This window comes from Anomaloglossus baeobatrachus, chromosome 3, assembly GCF_048569485.1.
Source record: "Anomaloglossus baeobatrachus isolate aAnoBae1 chromosome 3, aAnoBae1.hap1, whole genome shotgun sequence".
Taxonomy (NCBI): Eukaryota; Metazoa; Chordata; class Amphibia; order Anura; family Aromobatidae; genus Anomaloglossus; species Anomaloglossus baeobatrachus.
This window is the reverse complement of record NC_134355.1, coordinates 394333113-394350769: the sequence shown is the minus strand read 5'-3', so window position 1 is coordinate 394350769 and position 17657 is coordinate 394333113. Positions and strand designations below refer to the sequence as shown.

At 43.5% G+C, this 17657-nt stretch overlaps 1 protein-coding gene across 2 annotated transcripts in view; it reads left to right on the top strand.

The window, feature by feature from the left end:
• The first annotated feature begins 7466 nt into the window (after positions 1 to 7466).
• COL19A1 (collagen type XIX alpha 1 chain) overlaps positions 7467 to 17657 on the top strand; it is a 1307565-nt gene continuing 1297374 nt past the window's right edge. For both annotated transcript variants that reach the window (XM_075340245.1, XM_075340246.1), the window contains exon 1: positions 7467 to 7541. The gene's annotated coding sequence lies outside the window, so the exon portion shown is untranslated. The remainder of the gene's footprint in view (positions 7542 to 17657) is intronic.

Below are 17657 nucleotides of genomic sequence, written 5' to 3'. Positions count from 1 at the left end.
TGTCAGGCTTCAAATATTGTCCTGTACTGATGATGTGCCAATTTTTCTACCATAAACTTTGATGATAGTGATTGGTGCAGTGGTCATGTGCGTATGATAAGAACATCATCACTGTTAGAGAAGTCAACAAAAATATGCAGAACAACCTCGAACAAAGGCGCTGTTGTGGCATGGAACTTACAAGGTAAATCGGGTCATGTGAATTTCAAATGGAATTTTGGATTCTTTTGTTCCCAATATGTGCAATGGACAACAACTGGACAGCACACAGGTCATTATTAGCTCATTATCTGCTCATCTGCTATATTCTACTCAGACCTCAGATTTCTGTGGAAAAAAATCACAACATAGGCTTCTCTACTGCATATATATTGTAGGCAGCTCCATGCTGATGAGTACATAGAGCTGCTTTACATGTAGCAAGCATTTTTTTGGATGTGGATGTGTCTGAGCATAGTCTACATTATATCCATTGGCGGACATATCATTTGTGCAGTCTGTGTGGCCGTACACGGACCCAAAAGGTGCCAATTTCTACATCTAAAGCAGGAGAAATTGTCAATTGTGAGGAGCTATTGGGTTCTAAAAAGCCCATATGTTGTTCTTATAAAGGAGCCCTATGCTGTCTTTGTCTGCCAATGATAATACACCATGTACATACTTATACTGTATGTTGTTATATATGTTAATACTACTGATTATGTTATTGTGAAGCCCCGCAGGTGTTGTGTCAGTGCATTACCTTCAGGGACTCCACGTGAATGAACAGTCTGGTCACAGATAGGTTGCTTCTTTTTAGGGTTTTCGTGACGCCACTCTCGGTATTGCAGTCAGTGGGGACCGCCACTGCAGATTAAGGGGTGCCTGGGGCTGATGGTGGGTGCGGTCAGTTGTAGTGGCCTCCCGAGAGTGAGGCAAGCCCCAGGGCCCTGTGTAAGTGTGTGGCACCACAAGTCGCAGAATGACTCACACGCATAAGCAGAATGTCTTTCAGGGCTTTTACTCACATTAGGTGGCAGGGTGAGTAACCCGGGCGTAGCTGGGATGAACCAGGCTGGAACCAGGAATCCTTCCGGCTGGCTGATGAGGGTGACTACCAACTCGCCTTCCTTAGCCCTTTTGTGTTTGTGGTGACCCCGACTTGAAGTCCATACGTGGGTCACCCAGGGAAGTTGCTGCTGCCTGTTCTCCACTCGTTTCGGCCCGTTTGCTTGTAGCCTGGACCAAGTCACTCCGGCTGCTTGCCTCCTGTGAACTATGGGCCTTCTCTTTGCTACGTGGCTGCGGACTCTATGGTGTTGTCTTGAGGGTCTGAAGTGCCCCCTCAGGCAGGTTTGGCAGAAGAAAGGTGAATCTATCTCTGCACCGGGACCTGTTACCCTTGTGGGCCTAGTACCTCCCTGGCAGTCCCCTTACTCTGCCACTACTTTGCTCTCTCTAGCCTTGGGTGGATTTCGGGTGGCACTACCAGGTGACCAATCTCCCCCGTCGGTAGTCACTGCGCGGACGCTGTTCAAGTGCTCCAACTCCAGGGTCTGCTGCCTGCGACTGCTCTCCCTGGGCTGCACACTCTAAACTGGCTCACTAGTGGGTTCTGCACATCTGCTCTCTCTGAGCTCCACTTCCAGACTCCTCACTCCTCTCTCCTCTCTACTTCCTCTCCCCACTGTGTCTGCCTACGCCACCTAGCAACCAGGCTCTCTAGCACACCCCTTGAGTGGACATGGAGTCCACGCCCCCTCCTGGAATCTCTCAGGAGTCCTCCCAAAGGTAGATGTGTGAGACCTAATGACTATGCGCCTGTGTAGTCAGTCACACCTCGGTCAGCCTTCTGGATTACCTGTATTGTACTGTCCCCAGCATGGGTGCAGTACTCAGTGGTGCCTGACCAGGTCAGGGGCGCCACATTATTTCATTTCCATGATTTGTGGACAATTTGTAAAATCATGTCAATCTCTTTCAGTGATTTAGGAAACATGAGACCCAAAGGAACAATATCTGCTGGATGTTTTTTAATATATACAACTTTGTGTTTGTGTATATAGATACAGTATACAGTATACAGTATACAGTATATACAGTATATATATATATATATATATATATATATATGTGTATATTATATACAATGTTATGAACAGTTGGCAGCAGACGTTTACATACACTATCTAAAAAGACACATATGCATGTTTTTCTCACAAACATCACTATATGGTTACTGAATAGGTATGCAACACCAAAACTGATATACCAATAATAAATGACAAAAAGAGATAAATACCGCCAAGGTATTACCATACATCACCACCACATAGTGTGTGAGTATAACTGCCGTCCTGCCACTGAACAAAATCCACTATACAAAGACCAATATAGCAATAAATATCACTACATACAAGGCCTAAATACTGCCACACCATGACCTGACCATATACAGTTGAAACCAGAGGTTTCCATCCACTATCTAGAAAGTTACATCTGCATGTTTTTCTTACTATCTGACATGAAATCAGAATAAACCTTTCCCGTTTTAGGTCAATTTGGATTACAAAAGTTATTTATAGTTGCCAAATGCCAGGATAATGAGCAACAGAGAATGTTTTAAAGCATTTTTATTATTTTCTGCAAAGTCAAAAGTTAACAAACATTTAATTAGTATTTGGTACCATTGTCCTTAAACTGTATGACTTGGGTCAAACATTTTCAATACCTTTCTATTCTTTGGATAAGCATTTGGTAGGAATTTGGGCTCATTGCTTCTGACAGAACTGGTGTAACTGAGCCATGTTTTTAGGTCGCCTTGCTCACACCTGGCTTTTCAGATTTGCCCATAAATTATCAATAAGTTTCATATCAGGCTTTGTGATGGCCACTCCAAAACATTCACTTTGTTATCCTTAAGACACTTTGTAACCAGTTTGGCAGTATACGTGGGTCATTGTCCATTTGGGAGACTTATTTCCGCCCAAGCTTTAAGATCCTGGCTGATGTCTTCAGATATTGCTTCAGTATTGCCACTTAATCTAATTTCTTCATGATGCCATCTATTTTGGGAAGTGCACCAGTCCTTCCTGCAGCAAAACAACCCCACAACATGATGCTGCCACCCCCATGTTTCACAGTTGGGATGGTGTTCTTAGACTTCAAAGTGTCTCCCTTTTTCCTCCAAATGCAACTATGGTCATTATGGCCAAATAGTTCAATTTTATTTTTATCAGACTACATCTCCAAAATTAAAGGCGTTTCTTCCTGTGTGCACTTGCAACTATTAATCTGGCTTTTTATGATTCTTTTGGAGCAATGGCTTCTTCCTGCCAGAGTGGCCTTTCAGTCCATGTTGATACAGTACTCCATTCACTGTGGATAATGACATAATCTTACCAGCTTCCACCAGCATCTTCACAAGGTCTTTTGCTTTTGTTCTTGGGTTGATATGCACATACAGTATGTGACCAAAACACGTTCACCACTGATACACAGAACTCGTCTCCTTGCTGTGAGGTATGATGGCTGGACATTCCCATCTTGTTTGTACTTGTGTATAGTTGTTAGTACAGATGAACAAGGCACCTTTAGGTATCTGAAAATTGCACCCAAAGATGAACCAGACATGTGCAAGTCCAGAATTCTCTTCCTGAGATATTGGCTGACTTCTTTTGACTTTTGCATGATGCTACACAAAGAAACATTATGTTTCAGGTGTGCATTAAAATATATCCACAGGTGTGTCTCTAATTAACTCAGATGTTGCCAATAAACCTATCAGAAGCTTCCAAAGACATGACATCATCATATGGGCTGTCCCATATTATTTAAAGACATAGTACTCACTGTATGTAAACTTTTGACTTTGCAGGAAGTAATAAAAATGCCTTAAACACTCTCTCTCTCTCTCTCTATATATATATATAATATATATATATATATATATACTAGAAGGTGGCCCGATTCTACGCATCGGGTATTCTAGAATTTACGTATTGTGTAGTTCATGTATGATTTTTGTTATATATATATATAGAGAGAGAGATGTTGTTGTCTGTAGTTACCAAGTGTTTGTGTAGGCGCTGTACATGTTCTGGGTGTTGTCTGGGTGTGACGGGGGGTGAGAGCGGTGTTGTATGTGTGTTGCGTGTGTTGCGTTGTTTGTGGAGCGCTGTGTGTCTGTAGCGTTGTTTGTGTGTTGCGCGGTTTGTGTGTGTGTGGTGTGTTTTGGGGGAGGTATGTTTTGTGCAATGTGTGTGTTGTGCGGTATGTGCGTATATTTGTGTGTGCCGCGGTGTTTGTGTGTTGGGTGTTGTGTGTGTGCAGTGTTGTCTGTGTGTGTGGGTGTCTGTGTAGGGCAGTTGTTTGTGGTTCCCAGTGTGTGTGTGTGTGTGTGGTGTGTTGTGCAGTGCGCGCGCGTGTGTGTGTGTGTGTGTGTGTGCATCAGCCTCTCTTCTCTCAGCCTACCTCTCCCAGCCTCCCTCCTCCCAGCCTCCCTCAGCATCAGCCTCCCTCTCCCAGCCTCCCCAGCATCAGCCTCCGCCAGCATCAGCCTCTCTCCTTCCAGCCTCCTCCAGCATCAGCCTCCCTCTCCCAGCCTTCCCCAGGATCAGCCTCTCTCCTCCCAGCCTCCATCCTCCCAGCCTTCCCCAGCATCAGCTTTCCCCTCCCAGCCTCCCTCAGCATCAGCCTTCCCCAGCATCAGCCTCTCTCCTCCCAGCCTCAGCCTCTCTCCTTCCAGCCTCCCCCAGCATCAGCCTCTCTCCTTCCAGCTTCCCTCAGCATCAGCCTCCCCTTCCCAGCCTTCCCCAGGATCAGCCTCTCTCCTCCCAGCCTCCTTCCTCCCAGCCTCCTTCCTCCCAGCCTCCCTCAGCATCAGCCTTCTGCTCCCAGTCTCCCCCAGCATCAGCCTCCCCATGCATCAGCCTCCACCAGCATCAGCCTCTCTCCTTCCAGCCTCTCTCCTTCCAGCCTCCCCAAGCATCAGCCTCCCCTTCCCAGCCTTCCCCAGGTTCAGCCTCTCTCCTCCCAGCCTCCTTCCTCCCAGCCTCCTTCCTCCCAGCCTCCCTCAGCATCAGCCTTCCGCTCCCAGTCTCCCCCAGCATCAGCCTCCCCAAGCATCAGCCTCCACCAGCATCAGCCTCTCTCCTTCCAGCCTCCCCCAGCATCAGCCTCTCTCCTTCCAGCCTCCCTCAGCATCAGCCTCCCGTTCCCAGCCTTCCCCAGGATCAGCCTCTCTCCTCCCAGCGTCCTTCCTCCCAGCCTCCCTCAGCATCAGCCTTCCCCTCCCAGTCTCCCCCAGCATCAGCCTCCCCAAGCATCAGCCTCCACCAGCATTAGCCTCTCTCCTTCCAGCCTCCCCCAGCATCAGCCTCCCCAAGCATCAGCCTCCACCAGCATCAGTCTCCCTCGTCCCAGCCTCCCCCTCCCAGCCTCCCCCAGCATCAGCCTCTCTCCTCCCAGCCTTCCCCATGATCAGCCTCTCTGCTCCCAGCCTCCTCCAGCACGCCGTGCTCCTCTGCCGACACTCACACACCCGATCGCATCCACTCACACACACCCGATCGCATCCACTCACACACACCCGATCGCATCCACTCACACACACCCGATCGCATCCACTCACACACACCCGATCGCATCCACTCACACACACCCGATCGCATCCACTCACACACACCCGATCGCATCCACTCACACACACCCGATCGCATAAACTCACACACACAGACACTGACGATATCGCACATACGCGCTTATACTCACAACATCCGGGGATATCACATGCTTCTGGCCATGTGATCCTCCGGCAGGTCCTGGAAGATCACAACAGCACAGTATCGCTGCCGAGAAGCAAGCGATATCCCAGGATGTTGTGAGTATGTGGATGCGATGTGATGTGTGTGTGTGAGTGAGTGTGATCTGATTTGTGTGTGTGTATGTGTGTGCTGTTATATGTGTGCTGTTATGTGTGTGTGCTGTTATGTGTCTGTATTTTCCGCCGCTGCAGGACCTTGATGTGTGGATGCGATGTGATGTGTGTGTGAGGTGTGTATGAGAGTGAGTGTGAGCCGGTGTACACTGGTAACTATGATACACATCGGGTAACTAAGGGACCTTAGTTACCCGATGTGTATAATGGTTACCAGCTTTCACGGCCTCCGTGAAGATCCCAGCATCGCAAGGTTATGTGTGGCGCTGCTGGGATCCTGACGGAGCCGGTGTAGAAGCAAGAGATATCCCAGCATGTTGTGATGTGTGAGGTGTGTGTGATCTGATGTGTGTGTGTGTACTCACCTGGGAATCGGGGCTCCGTGTCAGTTGGGCCAGAGCGAGCGTGCATTGCGTGAAGGGGGCGGGGCCTGCAGAGAGCCGGGGCGAGAGGCCAATCCGTGTGGGGGGGCGGGGCCATGGCGAGCCCAGCGGCCAATCAGCTTTGTGTCACCGTAAGGACACAATTTCGGAGCATGACAGACAGACAGATAGACAGACAGATAGACAGACAGATAGACAGACAGACAGACAGACAGACAGAATAAGGCAATTATATATATATATATATATATATATATATATATATACATATATATATATCTTTCTCTCTCTCTCATTATTCTGGCATTTAGCAAATATAAATAATTTTGGTTCCTGATTGACCTAAAATGGGATAGCTTCATTCTGATTTCATGTGAGATAGTGAGAACAAAAATGCAGATGTGTCTTTTTAGATAATGTATGTAAACTTCTGGATTCAACTGTTCATAATCAAATGTTTCACTACTTTGGGCAACTAAAATAGTTCTTCACAAAACTGTGAATATTCCTAACAGGCTCAGATTGGCGCACAGGGGAACAGGAGAATCCCTCGGGGAGCCCCTGTGCTGGAGTGAGCCACTTACCCCCCCAATATAAGCAGTATATTGCCCCCTTACATTATTCACTATACAGAAAAAAGCAGCATCACACAACAAACTACTCAGTGCATTATTACATAGAAGTACACAGAATGTGTGAATGAGGCTAATGTAATAATTGCGTATAGCTGAACAGCGGTCTCCAGAGTCAGTGTTATTGGCAGCTGAGTCCGACACTGATTCCTAAAGTTTTTTAGAACTTGGTTTATGAAGACGTATTATATTTGAATACAGGGTCATACAGTTTTTCTGGATTTCCTTGTCAGGAATCCGATTTTCTCCCAAATCTGAAATGGCTGACAGCAGAGAGTAACAGCTGCATTGCACTGTTGATGATTTTTATAGGTCAGACTGTAGTTTTCTGTCCCTATAACACCTGTGCCGGTGACATGGGCTGTGCTGCCCGGCAGGCCTGCTCAGTACTATCAGATTGGATACCTAGGGGGAGATTGCTGGATATGTGCTGGTTATCTGTGTTGGTGGCAGTCCTGTCTGCTGACTGAGTGGGAGGATCACACTGAGACTAATAAGGACACAGCTCATTCTACCCTCTCCCACTCTTTGGGAGTCTGAATCCAGTTAAGTTCAGCACTTGCAGCTTTGTATCATTTTGACTGTGGGATTTATTCTTCCACATGAAAGGTAAGATCCTATTAGCAGGATGGTATGTTGCTCTTTATCATGTGTCTGTGTAAAGTTTCTCCAGATCATGACTGTGATACATTATCATGTAGTAGTGAGGAAGCCAGAATAGCTGTGCATTAATAAGTCAATTCTGACACCAACCCCAGATGTACATGCATGTGCTGTGTTCATTAATGTCAGGCTGAAGTTTGCCTGTTGTGTCATTAGAGAGGCCCAGAAGTGCGGGTTTAATTGGTGATCAGGCTGGAGAGAAGTGTGGACTAATTCATTTGGCACAGAAAAATGATTGGTGACGCCTGTTAGACACAGAAAGTGTTAACCCAGAGCAGTGCAACAAGGAGATACAAAGCCTGCTGTCATCTTATCTATTGATCTTGTGTCTTCCTCTCAAGTTCACATCAGATGTACTTGGGCACAGCAATGATTGTGGCAGGTCTGGGATGGGGAGGGCATGAGATGGCATCAGCAGCACTAAATAATCCCCAAATAACTGGATTACCTGGATCTGTCACACATCATTACCTACAACTTTCCCTTCTGTACACATCTGTATTAAATGTGTTTACAAAATAGGGCAAAACAAATAATACATGTTGTGGTAAAGAATTTACTAATGTAAGCTATGTATGTATTGATGTAGCAGAGCTGAACTGATGTATGTATGTTTATGATTATTGTACTTGTCCCTATTATGTATACCCCTTTCACATGTAAAGCGCCATGGAATTGATGGCGCTATAATAATAAATAATAATAATAATAATGTAGCAGAGCTGAATTTCCTAGAAATACATTAATAACACATTGTGCTTGTTACAAACTCTATGTAATGAAGCTTTATCATCTAATTGTTTTGTGTATGATGATAACTTTTTGCGTTGCGATAGCTCAGTGGGTTCCCCTGATATCCCATACACTGAAGAAGTTAGTAACTTTTCTATGACTGGCGTTCTCAGGTCTGACAAGCTGCAATATTAATCATAGTTCATATTTAGACACATAAAACCCATAGAATTGTCAAGGATTACAAGAGATGCTAATGGTTTTCTGCTGCTTTCATCTTGTCCCAAGAGAAAATCCAGTTGATCATTTCCTCCCATTGGGTTCCTCCTCAATGTCACATTTTCCGAATGTTTGGCTATTTTCCCATCCTCTTCACGTGCTAATCACTATTTATTGATGTGCTGGGACAGCCAACACATTGGCCTTTCTGCATTGATTTAGCTCTCCGGCTCACGTCGCAGACTACCAAGTGTACAGAACTTTTATGATGACAGAACAGGCGACGCTGCTCTTTTTCAATTAGCAACCTAAGAGCGATCTCACATATATAGTGTAATGTTGAAAAGGTTAATGAGGCTGGCAGAACGCGGGGTGATGAGCAGTGCGAGGCTCGGAGACACGGCTAATCAGAGCATTATGTGATGGCACAGGATCTGGAACAGCCCTGCACATGTAGCCAGTCCATCTGATACTACTAAAAGTTCCTGAGTCCCAGCCAAAGGGGCCAACAATTACCAGTCACAGCCTAAACTGAGCCATAAAGCACACCACGGCTCCACGACAAAGACACTTCATACAATCACTTCAGTCATATTATGTCATCGTCTAAAATATTCTACTAACTTCACCAAATTGAAGCTTGCCGGTTTTGTGGTTGTTAAAAAAAGAAGTAAATGACTGTGCCATAAACAAAACTATGCTAGACAGGTGGGATTTTATTACATGAGTCATTTTTGGTAAATTGGGTTATTCCGGGTGGTCTGCAGTTTGCTCGTGTCAGTATCTGTCTATCCATCAAAAATATACCTGTCTAGACCTCCAAAATCCGTCTGGCCAAAATCTATTAATCAGTGATTATAAGTTTTTGGGGTTTTTTTTAATCTATCTTTTTACTTAGCAATCATAACATTTATTGTTAACAGTGGTCTGCAGGGTATCTATGTATCAGTATTTGTCGATCTATCAAACATCTGTCCGCCATATATCTGTGTATTCATGAAAGAAAGCCCTCAGTCAAACTTAAAAAATAGAAATCTATCCATCTATCTATCTATCATATTTCTATCCTATCTATGTATCTATCATATTTCTATCCTATCTATCTATTATCTATCTATCTATCTATCTATCCATCTATCGATCTATCCCTCCCTCTATCTATTTCATATCTATCTATCTCTGTATCTATCTATCTATGTATCCTTCTATCTATCTATCTATCTATCGTCTTTGTATTCTATCTATCTATCTATCTATCTATCTATCTATCTATCTATCTATCTATCTCTATCATCTCTCTATCCTATACATCTCTCTATCCGTCTATCTATCTATATATCTATCTATCTAGCTATCTATCTCTATCATCTCTCTATCATATACATCTCTCTATCCCTCTATCTATCTATCAATTATCTATCTATCTATCCATCTATCCATCTATCTATCTATCTCTATCATCTCTCTATCCTATACATCTATCTATCTATCTATCTATCATCTTTCTATCCTATCAATCTATCTATTTATCTATCCATCTATCCCTCTATCTATCCATCATCTATCTATCTATCTATCTATCTATCTATCTATCTATCAATCTATCTATATATCTATATATCTCTATCATCTCTCTATCCTATACATCTCTCTATCTATCTCTATCTATCTATCTCTGTCATCTCTCTATCTATCCTATACATCTATCTATCCCTCTATCTATCTATCTATCTATCTATCTATCTTTCTTTCTTTCTATCTATCTATCTATCTATCTATTATCTATCTATCTATCTATCTATCTTTCTATCTATCTATCTATCTATCTATCTATCTATCTATCTATCTATCTATCCTATACATCTATCTATCTATTAATCTATCTATCTATTATCTATCTATCTATCTATCTATCTATCTATCGATCAAATAAGCTTTATTGGCAGGACAAAATACATATTAGTTTTACTAAAGCAAGTGTACACTAGGAACTTTGACTGTGGGGATGATGGAAAGGGACTTTGGGAACAATGGATGAAGGCACATCTAGGGTGGGGGCTATGGAAGTCCATGGCACATTATAGTTCTCTTTCTCGAAGTCTATGACATTCGCTCACATACCGTGCTGCTCTCTCCACTGGTTCTCTTCTTCCCCCAGCAAGATACATGTTTTCTCTTCTTCCTTCATGGAGTTGAAATCCTGGAAGACATCAGAGAGTCTCCTGAAGTGAGTGTCCCTCACTGCTGAGTATTTGGTGCAGTGTAGCAAGAAGAGGGTTTCATCCTCCATGACCTCCTGGTCACAATGTTGGCATACTCTGTCCTCCCTGGCCTTGTAGCTCTGCTTGTGTCGGCTGGATTCGATGGCTAGACTGTAGGCACTAAGTCTATATCGCCTCAGGGTCCTGCAGTCTCTGGGGTCTGGGAGTTTCTCTAGAAATGTGGCCAGCCTGTAGTCTCTCTGTAGACTCTGGTACGTGTTCAATTTCTCTGAGGTGATGATATCGATTTTCTGGGCCCAGGATCAGGCCCCCGTTGATCAGGCCCCCGTGCGTCCGTACCCTCGGCCCCGCGGCTCAGGAGACGGGAAGACGGCTGCCGGAGATCCGAGGTGGACCGGGACAGGGTAGGAGCCCACCGGCACCGACACCAGAGAACCGACCCGGAAACCGTGCACAGAGGGGATACCTGGATCCTGAAGCAGAGACCGGAACCACCGGCTTTGTTAATTCACCAGTTGAGGACAGGATTACAGGTCCTGTCCCATCCAAAGTCCCAAAAGAAGCAGACCAGCAGCCCACCGTGGGGGATAGGCATCCGCCTGGGCCCCTTTAGATCCCACGGGTCAGCGTCTACGGGCAAGGCTCCCACCTGTAGTCCTGGGAGCAGACTTCCGTGTTCCATACTGAGAAGTCCAAAGAGAACTAAAAATAGTGCAGAGGAAAGTGACACAGACCATCACCCCAGGTGAGGGACCAGAATACACCCGGCCGCGGCGGCCAGCCACTGGCACTTTGGTTTACTGTTGGATTTGTGTGATTCATTTGACTGGGAGTAAACCAGCATCCCCCGGTCTGACTGGGCGCGCCTACCCCTGCAACCACCATCCTCAGCACAGAGACACTGGGCCCCGGGGCATCCATCCCTACCCCCAGAGGGGTTAATATCCAGCTGCTATCCCATCGCCCCCGGGTGCTCCCCAACAGCAGCGGTGGTGCTATGTCTCACCACACACCGTGGGTGGCATCACCAAGTGTTCACAGCAATCCCTGTACATATACGACCCCTTTTATTTGAAGTGTCCGCGCGATCCCCCGGGTCCAGAGGATCCCTCGAGCCAAACTGCGGATCCGGATCCGAGCAGCCCAGCTGCTGGCGTGTGGGCGGCACATATCTATCTATCTATCTATCCATCTATTATCTATCTATCTATCTATCTATCTTTCTATCTATCTATCTATTATCTATCATCTATGTATATCTATCTATCTATCTATCAAATCAAATCAAATCAAATCAAATCAAATAGGCTTTATTGGCAGGACCAAAAAACTATTAGCATTGCCAAAGCGAAAAAGAAGTGTGAAAGGGGAGTGGGTTAGGGCTGTGGGGATGGGGTGTTGGGGCCACAATTTAGGGAATGATGGTCCATTTGGAGGTCTTTAGTACCCCTCATCTTATGACAAGTGGAGACATATCTATCTCTATCATCTCTCTATCTATCTATCTATCTATCTATCCATCTGTCTATGAATCTATCTATTATCTATCTATCTATCTATATCTCAAAAATAGCACACCCAGGACCTCAGTTATTTAAGTGAAAATAATGGACTTTATTGAGCCCAGTGGCAACATGTCAGTTCATGAGAACCTTTGTCAAGCTGATGAACTGACATGTTGCCACTGGGCTCAATAAAGTCCATTATTTTCACTTAAATAACTGAAGTACTAAGTGTGCTTTTTTTGGATCTACATATTTCAACTATTGGATGGTTGTGGTGAGGCCTGGCACCTAGTGTCTTATAAAAAAAGGTAGTGATATTCTATATTTGTTTTCTTCCTATCTATCTATCTATCTATCTATCTATCTATTTATATCTATTTATATCTATCACTATCTATTATCAATCTATTTATCTATCCATCCATCTATCTACAGTATCTATCTATTTATATCTATGTATATCTATCAGTCTATCTATTATCTATCTATCTATTTGTTTATCTATCCATCCATCTATCTATCATATATCTATCTATCTATCTATCTATCTATCTATATCTATCACTCTATCTATCATCTAGCTATCTATCTATTTATCTCATATATTTCTATCTCATATCTATTTATCAAATTCAAAGAAGCTTTATTGGTAGGACTAAATACACATTAGTTTTGCCAAAGCAAGGGTACAATAGGGAATAGCATAACATACAATTGGCTCATAGGCCTAGGGAATATGTATCATTAGTATCAGACGAGTTATTCCCAAATATTAATTTATTTTGAATATATAAAAATAACAAAAAATCCACACCTACAGTGAAGTTGGTCACAGTACAAATCAAGCCTTGAATGTCAAGGACAAGGTTCACATATATATAGAGCAAACGATATTTCATTCATATTAATACAGACTGTTCACTCAAGGGTTATGGATGACGTTACACAGATAACTTAACTTATGGACTTATATATTCTTCTCCATTGTATTCATGGCATACGCCACTTTAATATAGTTCAAATAGGTCCAAAGAGGTCAAGGCGTGTATAATCCAATCCCAATATATTTAGAGTGAGTTTGTTAGTCATCAGGTCTGTTGAATTAGTCTCCACCTGTGGATTTTTTGTTATTTTTATATATTCAAAATAAATTAATATTTGGGAATAACTCGTCTGATACTTACAATAGGGAATAGGGAACCAGACTGTGGGGATGATGGGTACTGACTGGAGAACTGATGGATGAGGGCACATTTAGGGTGGGGTCCTGTGGAAGTCCATGGTATAACATTGTTCTCTTTCTCGAAATCTATGACATTCACTCACCTACCGCATATATCTTTCTATCTAATCAAATCAAATCAAATAAGCTTTATTGGCAGGACCAAATACAAATTAGTTTTGCCAAAGCAAGTGTACACTAGAGACTGGGACTGTGGGGATGATGGGTGGGGATTGTAGTAAGGATGGATGGGGTAAATCCAGGGTGGGGACTGAGGAGGCATATCTAGGGTGGGGGCTATGGAAGTCCATGGCATATCATAGTTCTCTTTCTCGAAGTCTATGACATTCGCTCACATACCGCGCTGCTATCTCCACTGCGCTCTCTTCTTCCCCCAGCAGGATATATATGTTTTCTCTTCCTCCTTCATGGAGCTGAAATCTGGGAAGAGATGGGAGAGTCTCCTAAGTGAGTGTCCCTCACTGCTGAGTACTTGGTGCAGTGTAGCAGGAAGTGGGTTTCATCCTCCAGGGCCTCCAGGTCACAGTGTTGGCACAGTCTGTCCTCCCTGGGCTTGTAGCTCTGCTTGTGTCGGCCGGATTCAATGGCTAGACTGTGGGCACTGAGTCTATATTGGCTCAATGCTCTGCAGTCTCTGGGGTCTGGGAGTTTTTCCAGATCTGGGGCCAGTCTGTAGTCTCTCTGTAGACTCTGGTACGGGGTCAGTTTCTGTGAGGTATTGATGTTGGTCCTCCAGTCACTGACATACCTCTCCTGGCCCTTGTCTACCATCTTCCTGATTTTGGCTTTTGTCAGGCTGCTGTGATTGGTCATTTTGTCCAGTTGGGTTTGGGAGAGCTGTGCCAGGGGTCCTGGTTCATATGGACCACGTATATACAGTATATCAGAGTTTTGTGGTGATGGGAGCTTGGATTGCTACTCTGTAGGTGGACCTGAAATGATAGTGCCCTCTTCAGAGCTGCTAGGTTTAGAGGGAATCTGCCCAGCTCGGCCCGACAGGCACTGTTGGAAGTGCTTCGATGGACCTGAAGAAGGTGTTTACAAAATTCCAGGTGGAATATTTCTGTTGGGCTGGAATCCCACCTTGACCAATCTGGGTACATGTGAGGGCCCCAGACTTCGCTGCCGTACAGGAGGATTGGGGTCATGATGGAATCGAAGATTTTTAGCCAGACCCTCACTGGTGGCTTCAGATGATAGCGTTTTCTTCGGATGGCATAAAAGGTTTTGCAGGTCTTGTTTTTCAGGGTCTCTATGGCTTGTTTGTAGCTCCTTGACTGGTGAATTTACAGGCCCAAGTAGGTGTATTTGTCTGTTCCTGTAAGAGTTCAGCTGTTTAGGACAAATTAAGGATGTTGGTCAAATCTTCTTTTTCTCTTCTGGAACGCCATGATGTTGGTTTTCTTTAGGTTGATTGGTAGGTCTATCTATCTATCTATCTATCTATCTATCTATCTATCTATCTAGCATCTATATATCTCATATCTATCTTTTAGGCACATGGGTTTGTCTCCTTAGATTTGACCATTCCCAACTCTTACATTAATAATTATTATCCTTTAGCTCTAATAATGTACGGTATCTCACAAAAGTTAGTACACCCATGACATTTTTGTAAATATTTTATTATATCTTTTCTTGGGACAACACTGAAGATATGACACTTTGATACAATGTTAAGTAGTTGGTGTGCAGGTAGTATAAAAGTACAGGCAATAGATGAAGGGAAAAAAAAACATGTTTTTTATGCACAGCTGTTGAAAGTCCATGAAACATCAATGAATCAATTGTAGTTTGTTCTATGTGTTTCGAGGCTATCCAGCTTCTTCCTCAGGTCTTTTACATCCCCGGCAGCTGGTGGATGTTAAAGACCTTTCACTTCTCCACCTTTCATTTGAGGAAGCCCCACATATGCTCAGTAGGGTTTAGGTCTGAAGACATGTTTGGCCAGTCCAGGACCTTTACCCTCTGTTCTTTAGCAAGGCAGTGGTCGTCTTGGTGGAGCGTTTGGAGTCAGTATCATGTTGGAATAGTGCCCTCCGGGCCAGTTTCCGAAGAAAGGGGATCATGTTCTGCTTCAGTATGTCACAGTACATGTTTTCAATCCTGGTTTCCTCAATGAACTGTAGTTTCCCACAGGCGGCAGCACTCATAGCCCCAAACCATGACACTCCCACCACCATGCTTGACTATAGGCAAGACACATTTGTCTTTGTCCTTCTGGTTGCCGCAACAAACGTCTCACACATCTGAACCAATTAAATTTATTGTGTGGATCATCATTATCGGAGGCTTCCTTCTGGGATGACAGCTATGCAGACCAATTTGATGCAGTGAGCGGTGTATGGTCTGAGCACTGACAGGCCCCTACCCCTGTAACCTCTACAGCAATACTGGCAGAACTCATACATCTATTGAAAAGACAGCTTCTGGATATGATACAGAGCATGTGAACTCAATGTATTTGTTGAACTCCCCGTGACAATATGAGAGAGTGTATGAAAGATGACACCAAATTTAACACACTTTTTCAGCATTCACACATGAGACCTTGTAACACTAATGACACCAGGGAGGGAAAATGACAAATTGGGCACAATTTGGATAATTTCACTTAGGGGTGTACTCACTTTTGCAGCCAGCAGTTTTGACATTAATAGCTTGGTTTTGAATTATTTAGAGGTCACACCAAATTTATACTGTTATACCAGCTGTACACTGACTACTTTACATTGTATCAAAGTGTCATATCCTCAGTGTTGTACCATGAAAAGATCTAATAAAATATTTACAAAAATGTGAGGACTGTCTATCTATCTATCTAACTATCTATATGTCTATCTGTTATTTGTATGTCTCAATGTGTATTCATTTACCTTTCAGTTCGGTAAGCCATAGCTATCCATATGATTACTTTTTTATGAAACGTCATTTTATAAAAATGATCTATAAGTTGTGATGATCATGCTCACATTTTTCTATATGTATGTTCACACATTTACATATGTTTCTAAGTTCAAATCCACGAAGTTTATATGATCTCCCCGTATTTGTGAAGATTTCCTCCAGGCTCTCCGGTTTCCTTCCACACTCAAAAGAGATACTGATAGGGAATTTAGATTGTGACCCTTGATGGAGTCAGTGATAGGGAAGTCTATAAAGTTCTGTGGAGACTAATGGTGCTATAAATGAGTAAAATATATAAGTAGAATAAATGTTAAGGTTGAGAAAAGCATAAGAAACTCTTTAGCATTCCCCTCTGCACTATATCTATAGGTAAGTCCACATGAGCTGGAAATGCAAATGTTACCTGGGGGTTTATGGAGGTTAACTCCACATTAGAACACAGAAGTAGACAAGTAAGATATTAACAAACAAAACCCAAGTAATTGTACTGAAAATGTTCACTTCATCTCAGTTTCTGTTGCAAATTGTCTTTGCAGATTCCTCCTCATTCAATTTAAGGCAGTTTTCACATCTAACATCTGAAGACATGTGCACTGACGGGGCCGGTGACAGTAATGATGCAGTCTGACGATGACGATCACCGCACACTCATATTTCATACGACCATAAAGTTTTTAATGTTGAATTTGGCACATTTATACATGTGAGTTTACGACATGAAAACGTTTCAACCATTTACAGTGCCTACAAGTAGTATTCAACCCCCTGCAGATTTAGCAGGTTTACACATTCGGAATTAACTTGGCATTATGACATTTGGACTGTAGATCAGCCTGGAAGTGTGAAATGCACTGCAGCAAAAAAGAATGTTATTTCTTTTTTTATTTTTTTTTTAAATTGTGAAAAGTTTATTCAGAGGGTCATTTATTATTCAACCCCTCAAACCACAAGAATTCTGTTTGGTTCCCCTAAAGTATTAAGAAGTATTTCAGGCACAAAGAACAATGAGCTTCACATGTTTGGATTAATTATCTCTTTTTCCAGCCTTTTCTGACTAATTAAGACCCTCCCCAAACTTGTGAACAGCACTCAAACTTGGTCAACATGGGAAAGACAAAGGAGCATTCCAAGGCCATCAGAGACAAGATCGTGGAGGGTCACAAGGCTGGCAAGGGGTACAAAACCCTTTCCAAGGAGTTGGGCCTACCTGTCTCCACTGTTGGGAGCATCATCC